The sequence below is a fragment of the Numida meleagris genome, chromosome 5, assembly GCF_002078875.1.
Source record: "Numida meleagris isolate 19003 breed g44 Domestic line chromosome 5, NumMel1.0, whole genome shotgun sequence".
NCBI classification, from domain to species: domain Eukaryota; kingdom Metazoa; phylum Chordata; class Aves; order Galliformes; family Numididae; genus Numida; species Numida meleagris.
The window spans coordinates 21,251,603-21,271,525 of record NC_034413.1 but is presented as its reverse complement, the minus strand read 5'-3'; the positions used below and the strand labels follow the sequence as shown (position 1 = coordinate 21,271,525).

General features: G+C 43.3%; 2 long non-coding RNA genes across 2 annotated transcripts; one reads left to right on the top strand and one right to left on the bottom strand.

Moving 5' to 3' along the window:
* On the bottom strand, positions 524 to 13,949 carry LOC110399211. The gene is made up of 4 exons (XR_002438970.1): positions 13,265 to 13,949; positions 12,578 to 12,717; positions 11,955 to 12,037; positions 524 to 1,521 (listed from the first exon to the last, which is right to left on the bottom strand). It is a non-coding gene; the product is annotated as an uncharacterized LOC110399211 (long non-coding RNA).
* LOC110400038 lies at positions 17,160 to 19,401 on the top strand. The gene is made up of 2 exons (XR_002439555.1): positions 17,160 to 17,869; positions 18,611 to 19,401. It is a non-coding gene; the product is annotated as an uncharacterized LOC110400038 (long non-coding RNA).

The window sequence follows — 19,923 nt, the reverse complement described above, 5'->3', positions numbered from 1 at the left end:
GTATGAGCACAGTGAGGATACACGGTGATTGTGAACAAACACAGCTCTGACAGGAGTTTGCTCACTATTTTATTGCAAAGACACCTTGAAGTTCAGCATCTCCTAACATCTTTAGAAAACTTCACTTTGTAACCTTATTAATATTTTTCCAAGGTAACTTTGCAAATAGGCTTTATAATTTGATATACTATAAGGTAAGAATTTTCAAAACACAGAACAACCTTAAAGCTTTGAACACAGACGGAAAATACATTCCTGAAAATTTCTACCCATTAATCTGGTTTCCAATGAAGATAACAACAGTTTTGTCCACCATGGTATGGCCCAAATATAATTAAAATCCATTATGTCACATTATATAGCATACTATAGCTTTTAGGGTAGAATTTCATCCAATTAGTGACATGTTCCACAACTAAAACATAGCAACAATTAATTGCACAATTCTCCCTACTTTCTATCCTACAGAAAAAAAAAAAAAAAAAAAAAAAAAAAAAACAGAGGCACAGAAAGGCTGGATTATTTGTATAAAAACTTACCTTATCCGTGGTCAGCTAGAACTCAACTTACATGTCCAAAGACCTAGGTTGATGCCCCAGCTGTAGCCAATACTCTGTCTTGGTTTGGCCTGTTCAGTGTAAATGCACAGTGGTATTATAAGATAAAAAATATTATTCCTGGACAGGAAAAGAAGTGTAGCACAATCATTCCTTTGCTCCCAGTGGACAATACTTGCACACAAAAGGATATTCCAGGTTGAAGGGTAGTTATTCTCCGTGTGTCCCACTTAGAGTACATAGCACACCAAGGACAAATGCTGACAAGGAACAACCACAAGCTCTGTAGATTATTGCAGGATTTTCAGATATTGCCAAAACTAAATACATATGAGAACCAAAGACAAGAAATAAGGTTTTTAAATAGCTTACCATTCATGTAGTCTGAATGTTTGATTTTGGTCTTTTTTGTTTTGTTTTCATAAAGCCAACAAAAAGGGTGCCAGGATTATCCTCCTGTCAAGTTTCAAAGGCCCGTTGCTAGCCATGGAGGCACAGAACATTTCACAAAAGATCATAATCATTTTTCTACTGGAAAGTATTTGGTAATGTTCATTTGGAAGTTGTTACTACTGCTTCTCCTGTAATTATATGTTGCAAACACACACAAAGGTGATTTTTTTTAAGATGACTCAAGATGACTGACTCCTAAAAAAACACAAAGTGCTGCACTTCCCTGCAGTCCATTATGTGTATGTAAATATCAAGGTGGCTGGCTACACTGTGATGGGGAAGCAAACTGTAATACTGAAGTAACTGTCCATCTTTGTGCATCAGTTCTTGCTTGCTGATAAGAAAGCAACAATCAGAGATAAGCAAGAAAGAGGATTAAAGCTATAATAAAGTCTAATTTGAGGCCATCATACATTGCAATCCCATTGTAAATAACAGGTTTGAGGCTTCAAGAGTTCTGTGAGGTATTTTCTTGTTCCAGGTCTTCATCACAATGTCTGGGGCAGTCTCCCTGTCGTAGAAATACAAAACAAAATTATTTCCAGAAATGCTTGAAGACAAAGATCAAACAACAAAGGAAGTGGCTGCAGAGGCCTCTGCAGAGAAAGTTGTAGCTGGGATGATCTCTCTTGTTCTAGGGTCCTGGTAGTTCATTGTAGAACTGATATACCAAACCTTGCCAGGGAAGGTTATGGAACGGATAATCTCAGGATACATCATGAATCAGTTAAAGGTCAACCAGGGGATCAGGCCCAGTCAGCACGGGTTTATGAATGGTAGATCCTGTTTGACAAACCTGATTTCATTCTATGACAAGGTGACCTGCTTAGTGGATGAAGGTAAAGCTGTCGATGTGGTCTGCCTGGACTTCAGTAAGGCCTTTGACACTGTCCCCCACAGCATTTTTGTGGAGAAGCTGGCTGTCCATGGTTTGGATGGGCATACGCTCTGCTGGGTGAAACACTGCCTGGATGGCCGGGCCCAGAGAGCTGTGGTCAATGGAGTTAAATCCAGTTGGCAGCCAGTCTCGAGCAGTGTCCCCCAGGGCTCGGTGCTGGGGCCTCTTCTATTCAACATCTTTATCAATGATCTTGATGAGGGGATTGAGTGCACCCTCAATAAGTTTGCAGACGACACCAAGTTGGGAGGGCGTGTTGATCTGCCAGAGGGTAGAAAGGCACTACAGAGGGACCTGGATAGACTATCAACGGGCCAAGGTAAACCATATGAATTTCAACAGGGCCAAGTGTCGGGTCCTGCACTTTGGTCACAACAACCCCAGGCAACCCTACAGGCTTGGGGAGGAGTGGCTAGAAAGCTGCCTGACGGAAAGGGACCTTGGTGTGCTGATGGACAGTCGGCTGAATATGAGCCAGCAGTGTGCCTAGGTGGCCAAGAAGGCCAGTGGCATCCTGGCTTGTATCAGGAATCGTGTGGTGAGCAGGACTAGGGAAGTCATCCTGCCCCTGTACTCAGAATTGGTGAGGCCCCACCTTGAGCACTGTGTTCAGTTTTGTGCGCCTCAGGACACTGAGGTGCTGGAGTATGCCCAAAGAAGGGCAACAAGGCTTGCGAAGGGCTTGGAGAATATGCCCTGCGAGGAGTGACTAAAGGAACTGGGGCTGTTTAGTCTGGGGAAGAGGAGAGTGAGGGGAGACCTCATTGCTCTCTTCAAATACCTGAAAGGTGATTGCAGTGAGAGTGGGGTTGGTCTCTTGTCACTGGTGACAGGTGACAGGACAAGGGGAAATGGCCTCAAGTTGCACCAGGGGAGGTTTAGGTTGGATATCAGGGAAAACTTCTTTATGGAAAGGGTTGTTAAGAGCTGGAACAGGCTCCCCAGGGAGGTGGTTGAGTCACCATCCCTGCATGTGTTTAAAAACCATTTGGATGTGGTGCTCGGGGACATGATTTAGTGGTGGGTTGTTAGAGTAGTATGGTTAGGTTGCGGTTGGACTTGATGATATTGAAGGTCCTTTCCAACCTGAGCAATTCTATGATTCTATGAGTCTATGATTCTTGTTGGCTGGAGTTTTTTTGTTTTGTTTTTCTTTTTCATCTTATTCCACAGAGACAAAATCTGCAACTTATTTTGCCAACATCACTGCATAATAAGAGAGATCTGTTTATAAATAGGTATCTACTGTTGAAAAGACATGTTGGAAGGAGTTCTATGCCTGTCTTTACCCTGACAAAATGTTGTGTAGCCAGGAAGGATCTTAAGCCAAGGTGTGGAACTGCCTGATGTTAGCAAACAGGTTCCTTTCCTGCTTTGCATCTATATACATGTCCCTATTTTTTTTTTTTTTTTTTTTTTTTTATAATTACATGTTTGAGCTGGTTATATTGGCAAAGCTAACGACTAGATCTTTTTTAGTCTTCACTTTTTCTAACAGAATTCACTGTGTGGAGGCCACAGCTTTCCACACAGATAACAGATGTATGATACTACTGCTGAAAAGAGACCACAAAGCAGGTATGTAGTCCAATCAGAAGTCAACACAGAACAGGTCAGTGTGGAATAACTTCTCTATATGAAGGAACAAAGGTTTTTACCTCTCTTTTGCCGAGTTCCAAAACCAGTTGCTATTTTTCTTTATGCCTTTGAGTACCAAAGATTTCCAAAGAAATGTATGGAAGTTGCTAACAATGTGGGCTACTATGAAAGAACAGAGCTCACTAAAAGGCATCATCTTCTGCAGTTTGTTAAGCAGCAACTTTTCCCATTACTCATTACTTTCATCCACCCATCCTTCTGGGTGAGGAGGGTTAAGTACAGCTCAGCATTAATTCTGCATCATGTGGAGACATCACAAGGATGATGTTGATGCAATGTGAGGATGATGCTGATGCATGATGCAAGATGAAAGAGCTGAAAATTGAAAGTTAGAAAAGTACATCCTCTGAAAGCAATATATTTTCAACTAATATAGAGGGATACATATAAATCTGACAAGAAAGCAGGTATTATACCTCTTGGAAATGAAAGAAAATGCAAGGGAAATTGGGATGGTTTAGTTTGCCTCTTCTTGAACCTTCTTGCTGGTGTCTTTAGTCTTTTACTCTCTTCTTCCACATTCTGCATGCAAATACACTAACGCAGACATCCTTCAAATCCCATAGCATGCATAATCCCCTTTTCTAGGAAAGATAAACCAGGAAGATAACCTAACTGTAGCCAGTGGATTCCATAGTACCTTCTGGTTTTCCAGAATATTTTTGTCCCAAGTTCTCTGGTCCTGCATCTAGCACAGTTCAGTCAAACAATTTTCAGTTCCTCTAGAACTAGAAAGTCATGTATAAGCTAGTAGAAGGACAAAGGAGCCCTATGCAGCTGGCTAGGTATTTTCAGCAAGGATGTTCTTTTTTAGTAAGAAAATGACATTACTGTGAACAGAAAATATATGGAAAAATCTCCAACCTGTGGGTCCAGCAGTCCTGTGATATTAGATTCATTACAGCTTCCCTAAATCTATCCCACTCTTTCTTTCCCAAGTTTTCTTCAAGCTCTCAGTAACATATACTTAGATAAGCCTTCTTTGATTTCTTTGGTGACAAATGCAAAACAAATAGCAGAGTAAAAAAAGAAGGGACTTCCAGTTTACACTGAAGAGATTATTAGAGACAGACAAATGCTAAACTAGAGAAAATTCCTGACTTAATTTTGAGATTACAACTTGACTCCATACATACAAAAGTATCTGAAAACATGTTGATATTTGGTCGTAATACTGGCAACCAATCTGCAATCACAAGAGGGGAGTACAGAGCTTCAAATTATTATTGCTTTTCATGGACTGTTAATAATACAATATAAAGCTTTTCATGCTTAGGTTTCTTGCTGGAATTCCAATCAGATGAGTAAAGCTTAAAAGGTACGATCAGCTGATGGTGTTGGATAACATAAGACTAATTAGGAACAAAGAATTTCAGTCCCAATGGAAAGCTGTCCGTATCACAGAATCTGCATAGAAATAAATAGCAGAATTGACATACTTGATCGAACAGCCATAAAGAGTAAAACCACTTGAAACTCTCTCGGGCTTTTTCTCCATATCAAACCTTGATCTGGAGAAAATGATACTGTAAGATATTCAGTTTCAAAGTTGATTATTAAATATTTCAATACCATGAACATACAACAGAAAAAAAACAACACATGGTTCTGTTTTGGGGTTGTTCTTTTTAATAAACGTTATTCTAGTGCATGTGGGTGACATAATAGCTCATGTGATTATCCAATGAGTTAAATTACTGTGCTTTTTGCTCACTTACTGAGGATTCTGTACCTTGTTAGGACAACACTGAGTGAATTCTGTTAGAAAAAGCGAAGGATAAAAGAGATCTAGTCATGGATGATGCTCTTTTTAACATTTGGTCACAGTAATACTACAAAAATCTTAATATCAAGGCAAATAAAACATTTCAGGAAGTTAAAATATTATTATCCATAAAACTCTAGCAAATTAATTGTTTTTCTCAGAGAGAGGTGGGGGGGGAGGGGAGCAAACAAAAAATTTGTTTTTGGTGGAGTCACTCAACTTATGTGACAGAACCCAGGAAAAGGGAAGCTGTCATGAATATAGTCATGGATCAGAACTACAGGACAGAGGAATAAAACAGCTTGCAAAAAAAATGAGCTGTTAGAGAACAGGCACTAACCAACAAAAAACACTTCATTCTCAGCTCAAAACTCTTGAGAAATATGCACAGCTAATTCTCATGATGAAGGGATAGAAATATACAGAGTCACCAGCCAAGTTTCTAGCATTTTTTCCCAGTTTGTCATCTGTCTTAGAATTCCCTACCAAAACAAAACAAAACAAAAAAAAACAGCTATTAGACTGTAACTTTATACGTTCTACTTGAAGAAGACTATTTGTAAATAGTTTTCAAACCACTAACCAGTAAGTAACAGAATTCACGAAATTTCACAGGCTTGAGAACCATGTGTTGAAGATGAAGTTAAGCAGCAGCGGTCACTGATAGCCATAAGTTGTGTCTGATGGCTTGCTTAACCTTATGTCAATTCATTAACCACCTATTAAAATATATATTGATAATTTACTAACCATGTTAGGAATTAAAACATCATTTTCTTTACTCGAGTACATGCCCTCTGGCCCACATGCTACTGGCAATACCCAGAGGGTAGAGCTTTCCCCCATCCGGTGGCTCTCTGGCACCCCAGGCGTGCCACTGCAGCCAAGTAAATTCAAAATGCAGTCTCATATGTCCCTTAGGTAGAGTAGCCTGGACTCAGGAAGTGCATCTCTTGTGCAAAACCCTGACTATCTAGGATCTAATGGCTAACCTGCATCCTTTTCTCCTATTTCCTTGATCTTGTACTTAAACCTGACTTAGAAATTGGGTTGAAAAAAGCATTAAACTCTTCATGAAGTGAAGAAAAATAATACCTCCAATGAAACAACTTCACGAGCACAGAAGTCTGTCATTATTCCATGTTAAATTGAATTAAAAGATAATAAAAGCTTAAATTCGGTTCTTCCTTACCATAAATTTTTCATTATTAAAAAAACGCATATGTTAATAAAACTACAGAACTGTCCAAACTGAAAGAAGTTCTGAATATGAGAGAACCACACACTGGAAAATCTTTAGTTACTGAAAAGTTTGAGGTTATCTGTTGTATAGTGCTTATTAAAAACAGTTCTGATTAAGCAGAAAAGAGAAGAGCATAACATTCACTGAGAACTAAATAGGTAAATGAACAATAAGAAGACTACTGAAAGATTTAAGTGTACATGAATATACACATTTTCATCATACAGACCCATAAACTGACATATTGAAAATAACATTTTCAAAGTTTCATCTAGAGGGAAATTTTTCTAGTGTTCATTTTTCCTTCTAGTGAATGGAAATGCATGTTAATTTCGTTCTTCTTTTACTGCCTGTTTCAAATTGTATTCTCTATTCAGTATTATAATTTGTCTTTCAGTGGAAAGATTATAAGTAAATGTGTTTGTAGAAATTGTTCATAATGATTGGTTCTTAGTGTTATTTATATTGGTTATTTTAAAATATAAAGGAAGTCGTACCTAACATTTCTGAAGTGTCATTTGCCTGAAAATTTCACGACATTTTACATCTATTAATCAATTAAGCCTTACTATACCTATCTCAGTTAGGCATGAATATTCCAATTTTACAGCTAGTTACACTGAAAATAGCTTGAAAGGTTAGCTGTCTTGCTCATACTCAGGAAGGGGTATAAAACCCAAGAACTGCAATCACTGCTCCATGTATAATAAAAAGTGAAAAGCCTTTTCCCTCTTAAAGAATGGAAAAGGCAAAAGTAATGGACAGAAGTTTGGGCTTTTATCGAATTTTTACCTTTTCTAGTTAAACAAAATATTTTGTTACAAACCTGTTGAAGAGATAAGAATATATATATGCTCAAGAGATTCCTACAAGATGTTGTCCAAGCTGTGGTCCCCTAGACCAAGAGAAAAGTCATTGTATAGAAACATACTCCGTACGCACCTCACCACCCATGACAGATCAAGAGAACTTCAGCTTCAGGGAAGTTTTTTTAGCTACCTACCTCAGAACATGTTGAGGCCACCTTATGCTTGTTTGAGCACTAAAAATGAAGATACTCAGTTGACATAACTATATAGTACCATATCATATTAATTCTGGCAAACATGTTGGTCCAATGCTACTGGATTTTTTTATTTTATTTTCTATGCTATTTTTAATAAGCAGATTAGAGAAAAAATATTCTGTTTATCCTGTTTCTGAGTTACTGTAGACTGTCACTGATTACAAAATAAAACCAGTGTGTTTCCAAGTTCATGTCCCAAATGTATTAGTAATCACTGCTGAGCTACTTTTCTATATGTTTTCAAGACCAAGATAACGAATTCAAAATTGGCTTATTTAAATGAGCATTTTTATTTTTACCTTGAATTGTAATCCTTTATTTCGTTGAGTCCTCCAATCTGATTTACAAAATAAGAACCCTGTAGATGTTTTTTGGTTGTTTGTTTTTGGTTTTTTTGTTTGTTTGTTTTTTGTTTTAAATCAGACTGTGTTTTTTATATGTGAAGGAAAAACATTCTGCTTTGTTATACTGTGCTAGCTTGGATTCATACTGCCACTCCTCTCAGAGGGCTCAGTGACAAATTGTGGTCCTTTGGCATTCTCTCTGTTGCAGACTTTGCGCCAAATGAGACAGGGATCACACAGAGGTGATACTGTTTGATCTTGATGTTCTATCATCATCAAGACTGTCACCACGTCTATGCACTAAACAGAGTGAATCAAGATTGCAGAGGCAACCTGTGTTCTGGCACTTCCTCATTTTTCCATGCCTGACTTAGCATGCTTAACATTCTCTTCATTTACAGTCACTATAATTGTCATTGAGGTTCTGAGCCAGATACGTTGAGTACATCTATAATGCCCTTCTATCAGGGAGATAACCCTAGCTCCGAGTCCTATTTATATAGATGGGCTGATCTCCAAACGGGCTCCACAACCATTCCTTCCTATCTCCAGCCACAGGCCACTCTAGCACTCTGCTTATATCATAATCACTTAATCAATGCTTCATGTCTAGCAAGGCTTCAAGGTACACCGTAAAAGCAGTGTGCGGCCAAGGTAAACAGTTAATTACTTAGTGGCAGCTCCCAGTGTTCCAGCAGCCTACTAGAGGGCACCTAGAGGATTGTCATAACACCATGGTGTCTGGTAGCCCCAGCTTCTTCAAGATGGAAAATTGGTTTGATATAGAGGAAGTCTGTAACATCAGTTTTCTGCTCTACCAGCTACAGGTTCCTAAGGTCATGAAGACCTTCATCCACCCAGAAAAAAATCTTCCACACCATGCTGCTTTACTGGAAGCATGCAAAAGAGTTAAACTGCTTTTATACATATTTCTGTAATATAAGACACTTTCAGCATTTCAGGTAGAATAAAAGCACTTAAGTTAGTTCACCAATTTGCATAAGTAAAGTAGCTTAAATTATATTAAAAAGGTATTATGACCAAAATGTTATTATTAGAAACCAACACTTTGAAAACAATACCTACTGAAAAATGTTTTTGTCTACTTTTATAAATTATCCAAGCATTGTTCCTCATCCATTACTGACAGTAATACCTGAGTGATATGCATTATGCATTAAATATTTTTATAATCATTCAGAACTATTTGTACTAAACAGTGATAGCAGACATTCATTTCAGGTTTAGAAATTTTAGAGTTGATAGTATACGGTATGTATCAGAAAATCATAGATTAGATTGTGGCAGATATTTTCAGGCAATTTTATTTATATGGAGCAGAAGGATGGAAAACTGAGCATTTTTAATCAAAAAAAATCTGCTCATGATTTGACCTAAACTGATAAAAGTCAAGATGTTCATGTCTGAGCTTGTCGCTTTGAAGGTGAACTAAAAATCTTTAGCAGTAAAGGGCAAAGAATCAAAGCCAGCAAAAAAAGTAGGCACAAAAATTTCCTATAACTTTACATTTAGGAAATGAAACATGGAGCCAGTAGCAACTACCTTCTTTAGCCAAAAGTCAAACAAAGTCTGTATTGACGATGTTACCACACACTGGCTTTTAGGTAACCTGTGTGAAGAATTGGTGGGCTTCTCTATTGCAGAAATCCAGTCACACAACTGGTATTTTTGCAAAATCAACAGAGGATGTGAATGAACTGTTCTCTAATTATTCTGGCAAGGCAGAGGAGGACATTCTGAACTTCATTCTCTGGTGTCATCAGTCTGACGTCTTTATAACCATTAAGTTAATTTTCTCTACCTAGGGAATCTGTTTCGGTTCTTAATCTTGCAAGGATGAAGTTCACCCTGCCTTACAAGGTCTGAGAAAGGCCCCAGCGCAATGGATCCACATTGATATCCTAGTGCCCATGCTGAGGACAGGTAACTGGATGAACCTGTGGAGGCTGCATGTATCCTTTTTTTCCCCCCATAATATTCCACAAGAAAGTGTACCTAGGCCTTCTAGGAGTATTACAGATAAATATTTGATCTACTTAGAGAGGCATGCAGGCAAGATTGTGTAAAAGATACCAAACCATCTTTAACCCAAACATTATTCCAAGAGGTAATACTTCTTTTTTTTCAGTCTATATATTATAAACATAAATATAACCCTAACCTGGGTTGGTATCTTGGCATCCCAAGTTACTGTTCACAGTAAAAATGTTATTGCTTTCATTACGCCAGCATAAATATATAAATAAACTACAATAATGCCACAGGAAAGAACCATATTTCCTTTCAGTGCTCTTCTCCTTGGTTACACTAGATTGCACACCCAGAAGCCACCTGAACTGATCTTGTCCTTTACTACTACAAGTAACTGGGATTTTTCACACCATCTGAATCACAAAAATTTAAAACACTGGCCCAAAAAATCAAGGTCAACTAATTTTCATAACCATGGCTGAGCCTCAAGCCAACGATTTTTCATCATTCCTGTTGCACAAGCAATTTTAAGTGGTAGTTCTGGCCAAGAATATCTTCTACTTCCCCTGTAAAGAGCCTGTTAGAGATCCACAGTTGTTTATATGAAAGCTGTAGCTATTAATATAGTCTTTAAAAAATCCCATCTACTTTTCCTAGTTTTCATGATGAAGGAAAAATGGCATCAGATTCTTACTTTTTTTCTCCACTGGTTTAGTCATACAATTCATTATTAATGATAACAGACATGAATGGATGCTAATAGACCAGGGAAACTGAATCATCTCTAGGGTATTTTAAATTAGGTTATAATGTTTACTGTACTCCTTAGATGCCATAATTTGGGTCCAACCACTCTTCTTTCTCATTAACATACTTTGATATTAAAAACCTATACTATCTATAAAAGCATCCTACTTAAATTTAGTCTTCCCACTGAGATGGTGATAAAAATGTGGGAATGAAACAATGGGTGATTACTGAACCAAAACAGCTGCTTACCACAGTCCAATTCTGTTCATGTTGTAGTTAATGAGAAAATGTTGCCTTTTAGTCCAAGGAGAGAAGAAGCAAGCCCTGACTGAAGTAGCCACAATGCTATTATATTATCTCTGTCTTAAAGCTAGTCAACCGAAGAGTACTCTTACACAGCGTTAATAAATTACATTTCAAAAATGGTGTTTTACTAATTGATTTTACCCTTGCATATTAATAACATTCAAACAAGACCAAAGCTATATAATAATGCCATTTGTACCTCTGTCATACTAACGTGGAGATTGTTCATAATTTCAAGGTCACGGGTTAAAAAAAAAAAAACACAACGTATTACATAAATCTAAAAGACAACCACAAGAACTCAAAAGGACCAAATACACATAATCATCACACACACGTGTTGTGTTACATCATTCCATGAACTCGAAAATCAGCAAAGGATTGGGAAACCTGGGAGGAGGTTTGTTTCTGGTCAGTGTGTAGCACAAAACGTAAGGCTTGCAGCAGTACTGCCATATGAAATAACATTATTTAATTCTGACAAGACAGCACGGCAACCTAAGTGATCCTCTTGATTTGACCACTCTGTTATGCAGCAGGGCACTGCACGTTAGGTTGCATCATTTCTGTAGGGAATATGAGGTTAAGCTCTTGGCTTTGTTATGCCATAGTAATACATTAAAGTATTTACTATTTTATCCTCATTAAAACTCTTAGTAATTGATAACTAAATAGCAGGACTCTGATTTATGGATAAGAAAAAAGCTGCACAATAAAGCTGCACACTTAATAGCAAACTTAGAATTGGAACATTAGAGTTGCTAACTCTGTCTGGTCTCTGTTCTTCTGTGGCCACAATTTAATAAGTTTACTTAAACAGACCACTTATTTACTGTAAGGACTTGTGACCTTGGCCAGGCTCCTGTTGCCTTTAATCTCTGCTCCTGACACTAAAGGTACATTTATCAGAGCTGGGAGTACCTGAATGAAGCTGGTCAGGAAACAAACTCTTCACACTCCCATACTTCAGCCTTGCTTTGTCATCCATTGAGCATTTGAATTTTCTGTGAATGAAAAAGAATCGGGGAAAAAAAAAGAAATATATTTCAGATGGAAAATAAATGACTTAAAGGGTGACCCTCTGATCAGTTAAAGAAAAACAAATAAGGCAATTAAATGAAGTAGGCCGTGGCCTTTGTGCTTTTTACTCTTAGTCTCCCCCAAATCCTTTAACTTTCGGGGGGGAAAGCAGCCTTCACAAGAGGGCTACTTTTACAATGCAAGGGCCCTTTTACAATGCAAAGTTCGCTCTCCTAGGCTTTGGTAATGTCTATAGAAGTCATATTCCAAAAACTTGCTAGAGAAAACATCAAGTATGCAAAAACCACACAAGTACATGGAACTTCAAAGAACAGTTTGTCACAGGTCAGCCCTTCTTTAGGCAGTGAGAGCACTGACCAAAAATAAATGCTGCCACAGACACTTGTCTGCTGTCTCCTGGCCTTTATTTTTTTTTTAATATGGGAAACTTTGTGAGCAGATTTTGTAACATCAGACCATTGGAAACCTTTTCCTTTAGACACTCTGTAGGTTTTTAAACTTACCTTGTGGCTAACTCACTTGGTCTCCTATTTCGTAACCTGCAGTGTGTTTTCTTCCTCTCCTTTTGTCTCCCCACTACCAGGTAAGCCACACAGCACAACAGCAAGCAAGGAGGTGAGATTCCGGTTGGAATGATGTAATGCTGAAAATTAAATTTACACAGAACTGTTCAGAGTCTGGGTCACAGCTGGGTCACCTCTCTGAGTGGGAGGCAATCCAGCAAGGAGCACAGGATAATGATTTCTCTATGCCGAGGCCCATTTCATGAAATATAGCACAAGGCTCTACCTCGATATCTGAATCTAATCTGATTCAATGTGTGTAACTATTGGGACTAGTAAGGAGTTATATCATTTCGCTATACGCTGTGCTATGTCTCCTTTTCCTTTGAACCTACTTACCTCCAGATATGAGCTTTCCAGTGTCTGAACTCTTACCCAGAGATAGTGGGTTAGATAAGGGCTGGTTGGCTGGGGCTTTTTACAGAACACAGCACATTACTTAGAGGTAAAGGAGGAAAGAAAACCACACACACACCACCAACAACTCTGAAGCACTTGCTTGTTTCTTGAACAAAGAGGGGGTTGTCTTGGGTTCTCCTGGGCAGCATCCTGTGGCTATTCTTTCCCAGCCCTATTTGCCCAGAGTGCTTGATTCCTTCCAGGTAAGGCTATTGCAGCCCTCTATACCTCTGGCACCAACTGTCTGTAACGGCCTCCAAGTAGGCTCCTCCTGGAGGTGTCAGGAAGCACCTGCACCTGGTCTTCAGCACAGGCACGGGCTCATCTCAGCTCTTCAAGCCGCTGGGACGGGCTTTGCAGAACATCTGTAAGACAAAAGCGCTGCCACGTCGGAAGGCGAACCACCTGGTGCTGCTCCCCCCTCAGCACCCGTCCCGAGGCCCTCTCCCGCCGCTCTGCAGCACGCGGGCTGATATCCCCGGCACCGGGAGAGCCGCTGTCAGGGCCTCTTTGCATGAAGCACACGCAGCTCCTGCCCTGCGAAGCCCTAATGTGTTGATTTACGGAGTCCTCTTGGCTGACATGGGAAAATGAGTCTGGTCATGGTTGATTTAACATTTTATGGGCAAAGAGTCAGCCTGCTATAGTAAGTTTGGACTGCCGCGAACATTTTACACATTTACACGCAAGTCCGCGGGAGAAAATATTCAAGCTCCTAAGCGATGTTGATGCCCGCATCGCTTGAGCTCCGTCGAAAACAACAGAGGTCCCAATGAAATACATGCAGAAGCGCTGCACGCGCTGGGACGAGCGCTCAGGCCGAGCTGCTGGCTCCGGAGCGCGGACGCGGCTGGAGCCGGAGGAGCCCCTGGCAGAGCGCAGCCGAGAGGCTGTGACAGCGACCGCACGGAGACACGGGGCCGCGGCGAGTCCCACTGAGTGCCCGCGGCTCCCGGCCCGGCTGGGGGCGGGCGCAGGCGGCGGGCGGAGCGCGGGATGAGGCGGGGGCTCCTCCCGCCCCGGCGGAAGTGGTGGCGGCCTCGGGGCTGCCCGGCGGCTCGGGGCGGCGGATCTACGCCGCGTCCCTACCCCGAGCTGCCGGCGGAGGCCCCTCGGGCCCGGCGTGCGGCACCTCCGGGGCCCTCGGCAGCCGCTCGGGGAGCTCCGCGCCCGCAAGACGAGCGCTGCTGGCTGGGAAATGCGTCCTGCACATAATGCTCGGGGGGTGCACCCGCCGGTAGCTCCGCACCCGAAGTGAGAGGGAGGGAAATGCGTGCGTCCGCGCGGGGTGCCAGCAGAAAGACGAGTGTTTCTTTCATTAACCTAGCAGTAATTGCCGAAAGACTCCTTTTTTGCCTGCCGCACCTAATCAAAAGCGAGTATCTGTATGTGGCACTGACAAAATCAGTAAAACTTCACCTTCGACTTTATTGATCCGAGCAGACAGGCAGAGTTTTCTATGGTGTTCAATTTAGGGAATTAAAAAAAATCACTCCGCTAACAGCATTCGGTACATTTCTAACCCATATGTCACCTCGGTGCTTTAAATAATTATATTTGCATGCAGGGAGTGATTCATAAATATGTCAGGGTTGTGAAATATAGGCAGGCATTTCAAACTTTCTATTTAAAAAACATGAATTATGGCCACGAAAAATGTGTTCCCATTTAAGGGTGATACGAAGTATTTGGTGTCTAGTACGGAGGCCCATCCATCATATAGACAATAAAGAGAGTTTTTGCCTGACGTTGGAAATTTATGGTTGCCCTTCTCTGCCCTAATAACTCAAGCATTGTGTCAGCCCGTGACAGCCTTTGCAGAAAAACAGCAACCCTGTTATCAATCAAAAAGCCCTTTTACATTTTTAGCAAAACTCTGATCATCCAGACACCCTTTTAATGTATATATTACATCATTATAGATCATTCTGCACTTTTACTGCAACTCAACAAAATGATCCATCACTCCGGGACAGTCCTGATGAACGCTGATGTAAATTATTTGCACGTCGCTAGTACAGTACCAAATGAAAAATGTACTTTAGGTGGAATTAATTTTCAGGTGTAAAAAGCTAAAGATGAAAGCGGCTGGGATTAGAAGAGCCCTAAATGCATCATTAGGGATGACTGAAAACAAGCTAATAGTTATTAAAATTAAGATTATTTTAACCTTTTCGGATCGGGGACCTTGGCTGTTTCAAGAAGATGGCAAAGACGTATCGCTCGCTCGCTTCCCCCCGCCCCCGCCCCCGCCCCCGCCCGGCCGTGCCTATCTCGGAATTACTTCGAGGATTATTGTTCATTTGCCACTCGGGCGGTCGGATGAGGTTAATAATTGGGGTGCCCGTGCCTTTTCCAGCCACAGCCCTCCAACTTTGCGGCGCGCAGAAAAAGGCGCTGCTCCTAACGCCGTCGCCGCCGCATCTGGCCGATTTGCACAGTTTCCATAACAAAGTTGTCAATAAACACTCCGCACGTCTGGGAGTCGGGGGTGGAAGCTCGGGATCGCCTCCACTGCGCGTTGCGCTCTGCGGCGCTGCGCCAACCGGCGCCGGGCGCTGCTCGGGTTACCCTCTCCCGGAGCCCTGGCGGAGATGAGCACAAAGGCGTGCGGACGAGCTCTGGGACTCAAGGGTCAGAGCGAGGTGCCACAGAAGCTGAAGCCTCTTCTTCGCTCCCAAAAGCCAGGCAGCGAGCGCCAGCTCGACTACACGTGCACCGATCAGGGAACGTGCTCGCTCGCTTTCGGCTGCTCATTTAAATCGCAGCACATGGCACAACGTGAAATGTAACCAAGGATCTCGGTGCGCCTGCCAGGAGCTATGACCTGCCCGTGCCGCGCCGCCGGAGCCGCCTGGCTCTGCTCTCGCCCGCTCCCTCCAGAAAGTTCCCTCAGGGCGGATATGAAATGAGAGCTGTTTGTCCGGACAACACCTGGAACATAACAGAGGGCACTTCTGGAAAACACCCTTGGAGAAAGGGCTTCAGCACGGGGCTTAAAATCTTCACACTCGTACATGAAACTCCCAGCATCAATAAAGGAATCTATCAAATGGCTTAAAAGGAAAAAAGGGCTTTATTGGGTGTGTTCGTCGCTTCCTTCTTCTTGGCGTGACAAAGGGAAGAAAACCGGGCGAACTCCTTTGAAAACATTTAAGAGAAGGTCCGCTTCCGGAGGGAAGAAGCAAACAAACAATCAGAAAAGCGATTTTCTGCTCGTTTTGCAAAAATATAATTGACAAAAAAAAAAAAAAAGAGAAAAAAAGAAAAAAAAAAACAACGCGTGTGCACTTAAACGTGACTGTTATTTTGAAGATGGCTCCAAAATTATCTGCGCTTATAAGACGATTACCTACATGTCATGCAGAGCAAAATATACCTTCCTCTTATATATTTGGAAAGTAATTACAATCATAAGGGTAAATATTTTCAAGCGCTATGCAAACAGAGGAGAGGTTTGGAAATCCTCCTTTCTGTTGGCAGGCATTCAACCTAGCGCTTTAACAACAAGAAATGCCCCACGCCTCGGCCGGGTACCTGGGCTGATGTGTCAGCTGTTATCTGAGTGCCCCCACACTTACATGGGGGAAGAATATAAACATTAAAATAAAAATTAAGAAGAAAAACAGGCTGTCCCTCCCCAAATGTGTGAATTCGTGGTGCGGTACTTCTGATAGACCAGCATATTCCTTATCCGAAGTATTATCATTTTTGAAAGGGGGAAAAAAATAATAAAAGGAGACGCATCGTTCACAAAAACCCATGGCAATGCCTGATACCTCTGTAGGACCCGTGGGGCGGGTGGGGAAGCGCCAGCACTCCCAGAGCAAAGGAAACTGCCGGCCAGGTCAGACAGGTAGCTGTGCTGCGCACAGAAATACAGCACGGGGACAACTCAGCAACCGGGTTTCTGTTAATTAAAAGCTGAACCTTGTTCTAAAGCGATAGAAAAGAGAAGGGGGTGGAAAGGAAAAAAAAAAAAAAAAACAACCTCAAGGGCCTGTAGGGCAGTCGCTGTTGAGTTTAAAAGACCAAACGCCCTTTCCCAGAGTGATGTACAGAACCTGACGCTGAAATGGCAAGGGAGCGAGCCAGCAGGGCTGGTGCCGAGCTGCTGCAATTCCCTCTCCCGGGGGAAGGCTCGCTCCGGGTTTTTGGGTGATCCTGACCAGGCTTTGCAGCTCGCCAGCCTGACCTGTCAAGCGGATTATTTTAGAGGGAGATTAATAGGGGAGGCGGGCTGCAATAATAATCGTTTTGTTTGATGTGACAACTTTGATAGGCGTTGATTTACTTACAAACTGATAGGCTTTTAATTGAGCGCCTCCATCCAGCTTGAGATGAAAGGAAAACCGCATTGAAAAGCTGCCCGAGTGCCCTCGAGCCTCAATACTGATTAGCCATCTCGACAGTGAATAGTTCAAGGCATTTTCAAACTTTTTTTCCTCTCTCGGTCTCGCTCTCCTCTCCTCCTCAAATATCTGCCAGCCCACTCCTTTTTAAGAGAAAATAAATCATTTCCATTGTGTGCAAATAAAATCGACTTGACATGCTTGCCAATAGCTGGTAGGTAAAGGAAAGTGTGGACTGGCACTTGTTAATTAATTCCTCCTTTGCTCTCCTTTTTTTTTTTAAGTTACAGTTTTCCTTTGTAAGAGCAGGAAGACGGGTTTCAACCCTCAGGTTTTGTTGTTCTTGTTGTTGCTTTATTTTTTTTATATATATATTTTTATATATATATTTTAAAGAAGAATAAAAGCTACAGCCACCCAAACTTCAACAAGACTACACAAGTGAGCTGCGCGGATTCATTAAACGAGGATCCCTCGCAAGGTAACGAGCAGGACGGAGTCAGTCTTCCTCAGCCGGGAGCGGAGAGATCCGCCACCCCCGCAGTGCTCCGCAGCGCTCCGCGGGGCAGCCCGGCAGCGGGACCCCGCTTCGAGCCGCGCTCCGCGCGCGTTGGGCGAGGGCAGAGCTGCTGCGGCTCAGCAAGGCTCTTGGGGGGCGAGGGGAGGGGATGGCTCGGCGTTGATTTTTTTTTATTATTTTTTTTTACAACCTTCTACATAAAAAAGTTTATAGTGCTGAGTGTGATTTAATCCTCATTTCAAAGGCTCAGCGGAAAAAAGAAAAGAAAAAAAGAAAAAAAAGAAAAGCTGTCTTCTGAAGTTACTAATTAAATTACCCTCCGATGCTTCTAAATCAGCCAGAGAGATCGGGGTTCGCGCTGCTCCCCGCTCGCCCCGCTCCCCCCGGTGCCGTGCGCACGGAGCGGGCATCGCCCTCGCTTCACTGCCCCGAGTCCGAGGGCCCTCCCGAAGTCTCCGCACCTCCGCCGGGCCGGGAGGGAAGGGAGCGGGGAGGGGGGCTGCCCGCAGCTGACTCTGCCTTAGGACAATTAATCTTTAGGCTTTCACCCTGGGAGGCAGGATAAATACAACGAGAAAACAGATAGGAGTCTCTCTGGTCCTGTAAGGAAAACAGCTGTTCCAAGCACTTTAATGCAAATGAACACAAATGAAGGTTTCAGCTTTTTTTTTTTTTTTTTTGCCTTTTTTTTTTTTCTTCCAGAGTTTTACTGCACTCCATTTATCAATTGGACTTGACAACAAAAGAAAGAACGGGGGGAAAACCTGGGGCAGATTCAAGTCACTTCCACTCTGTGTGAAGGAAGGGGGAGTTCCTTACGGGCACGGTGCGGGTTGTCAGTCCCGCTGCAGCAGCAGCTTTTGTGCGACGCTTCTCCCTCTGCCCCCCGATCCTTTAATTGTCACGGCCTCAGAAGACGACAGCGGGCACAGCGACATGGAAGCCCGGCTCTACCTTGGACCGAGACGTTCCGGCAGCACGCTCCGCGCGTCCAGAGATTGCACCGAAATTAAAAAGTTTGTTAAAACGAGCTTTCTATAGGCGAGGGCAGTTCCGCGTATCGCCCCGTTCTAACCGACGTGCCAAAGGGTGCAGCCGTTCAATAAAAGCCACCCGAGACGCCGACCCGGCTGCGGGACTAACGGAGCACCGTTCTGGGGGCGGGAAAGGCGCCCCGTGGGGAGAAGGCCGCTGGGGGCTGCCCGGCCGGGGTCCGGGGGTGGCGGTGCGGGGAAGGAGAAGGCGAAGGCGAAGGACGGGGTTCGGCGGGGCCGAGCGCGAGCAGGGAAAGTCCTTCCCCATGCCCGCCCCTCCCCGAGCGGCCCCTGTTCTGGTGGGAGTCCAGGTCAGGAATTGGCCGCGACCCCTGAAGCACTTGCCTTGTTCTTCACTTGTCAAACGTGTTTTATCTCTAAGTGACCTTTTTGTTAATGTTGTAGATTGTGTGGGCCACCATGTCAGATCCGGAAACAAAAGTAAAAGATTGATTAACACGTTTCGCCTGTGGAAAAAAAAAAAAAAAAAAAAAAAAAACGTTACGGGATGAGGAGGTGGGGAAGCGCGGGACGGGAAGTACAAAGGGGAGAGCAGAGGGCGGCGCGGGGAGCGGCAGAAGGGCCGCGGGCAGGGCTCACGCCGCGCCCCCGGAGCAGCGCGGGCGGCCCCCAGCGAGGCCGGGCCGCGGGGCACAGGACGCGGGGCCGCCCGCTCCCGGATGCGGCGTCGGGGCCGAGACGGCCGCCGCGGAGGACGGAAGGGGAGAGCGGCCCCGGCGCCCGTTTCCCGCAGAAAGACGAGTTCCGGCTCTCCGCCGTGGAGCCGCTCGCTCCCGCTCTGTTTTCCTTCCTCCCTCTCTCTCCCCCTGGAGTCACACCAGGCTTGTAATCAGCAACAAAAGCTGACATAAATCAGGGCGGATTGGCAGGGCTGACAAGCCACTGACGGATGGCGGCGGGGAGCGCTGACAGCTGACGGCGGGGCGGGGACCCGCGCGGCGCGGCGCGGCGGGCGCTGCG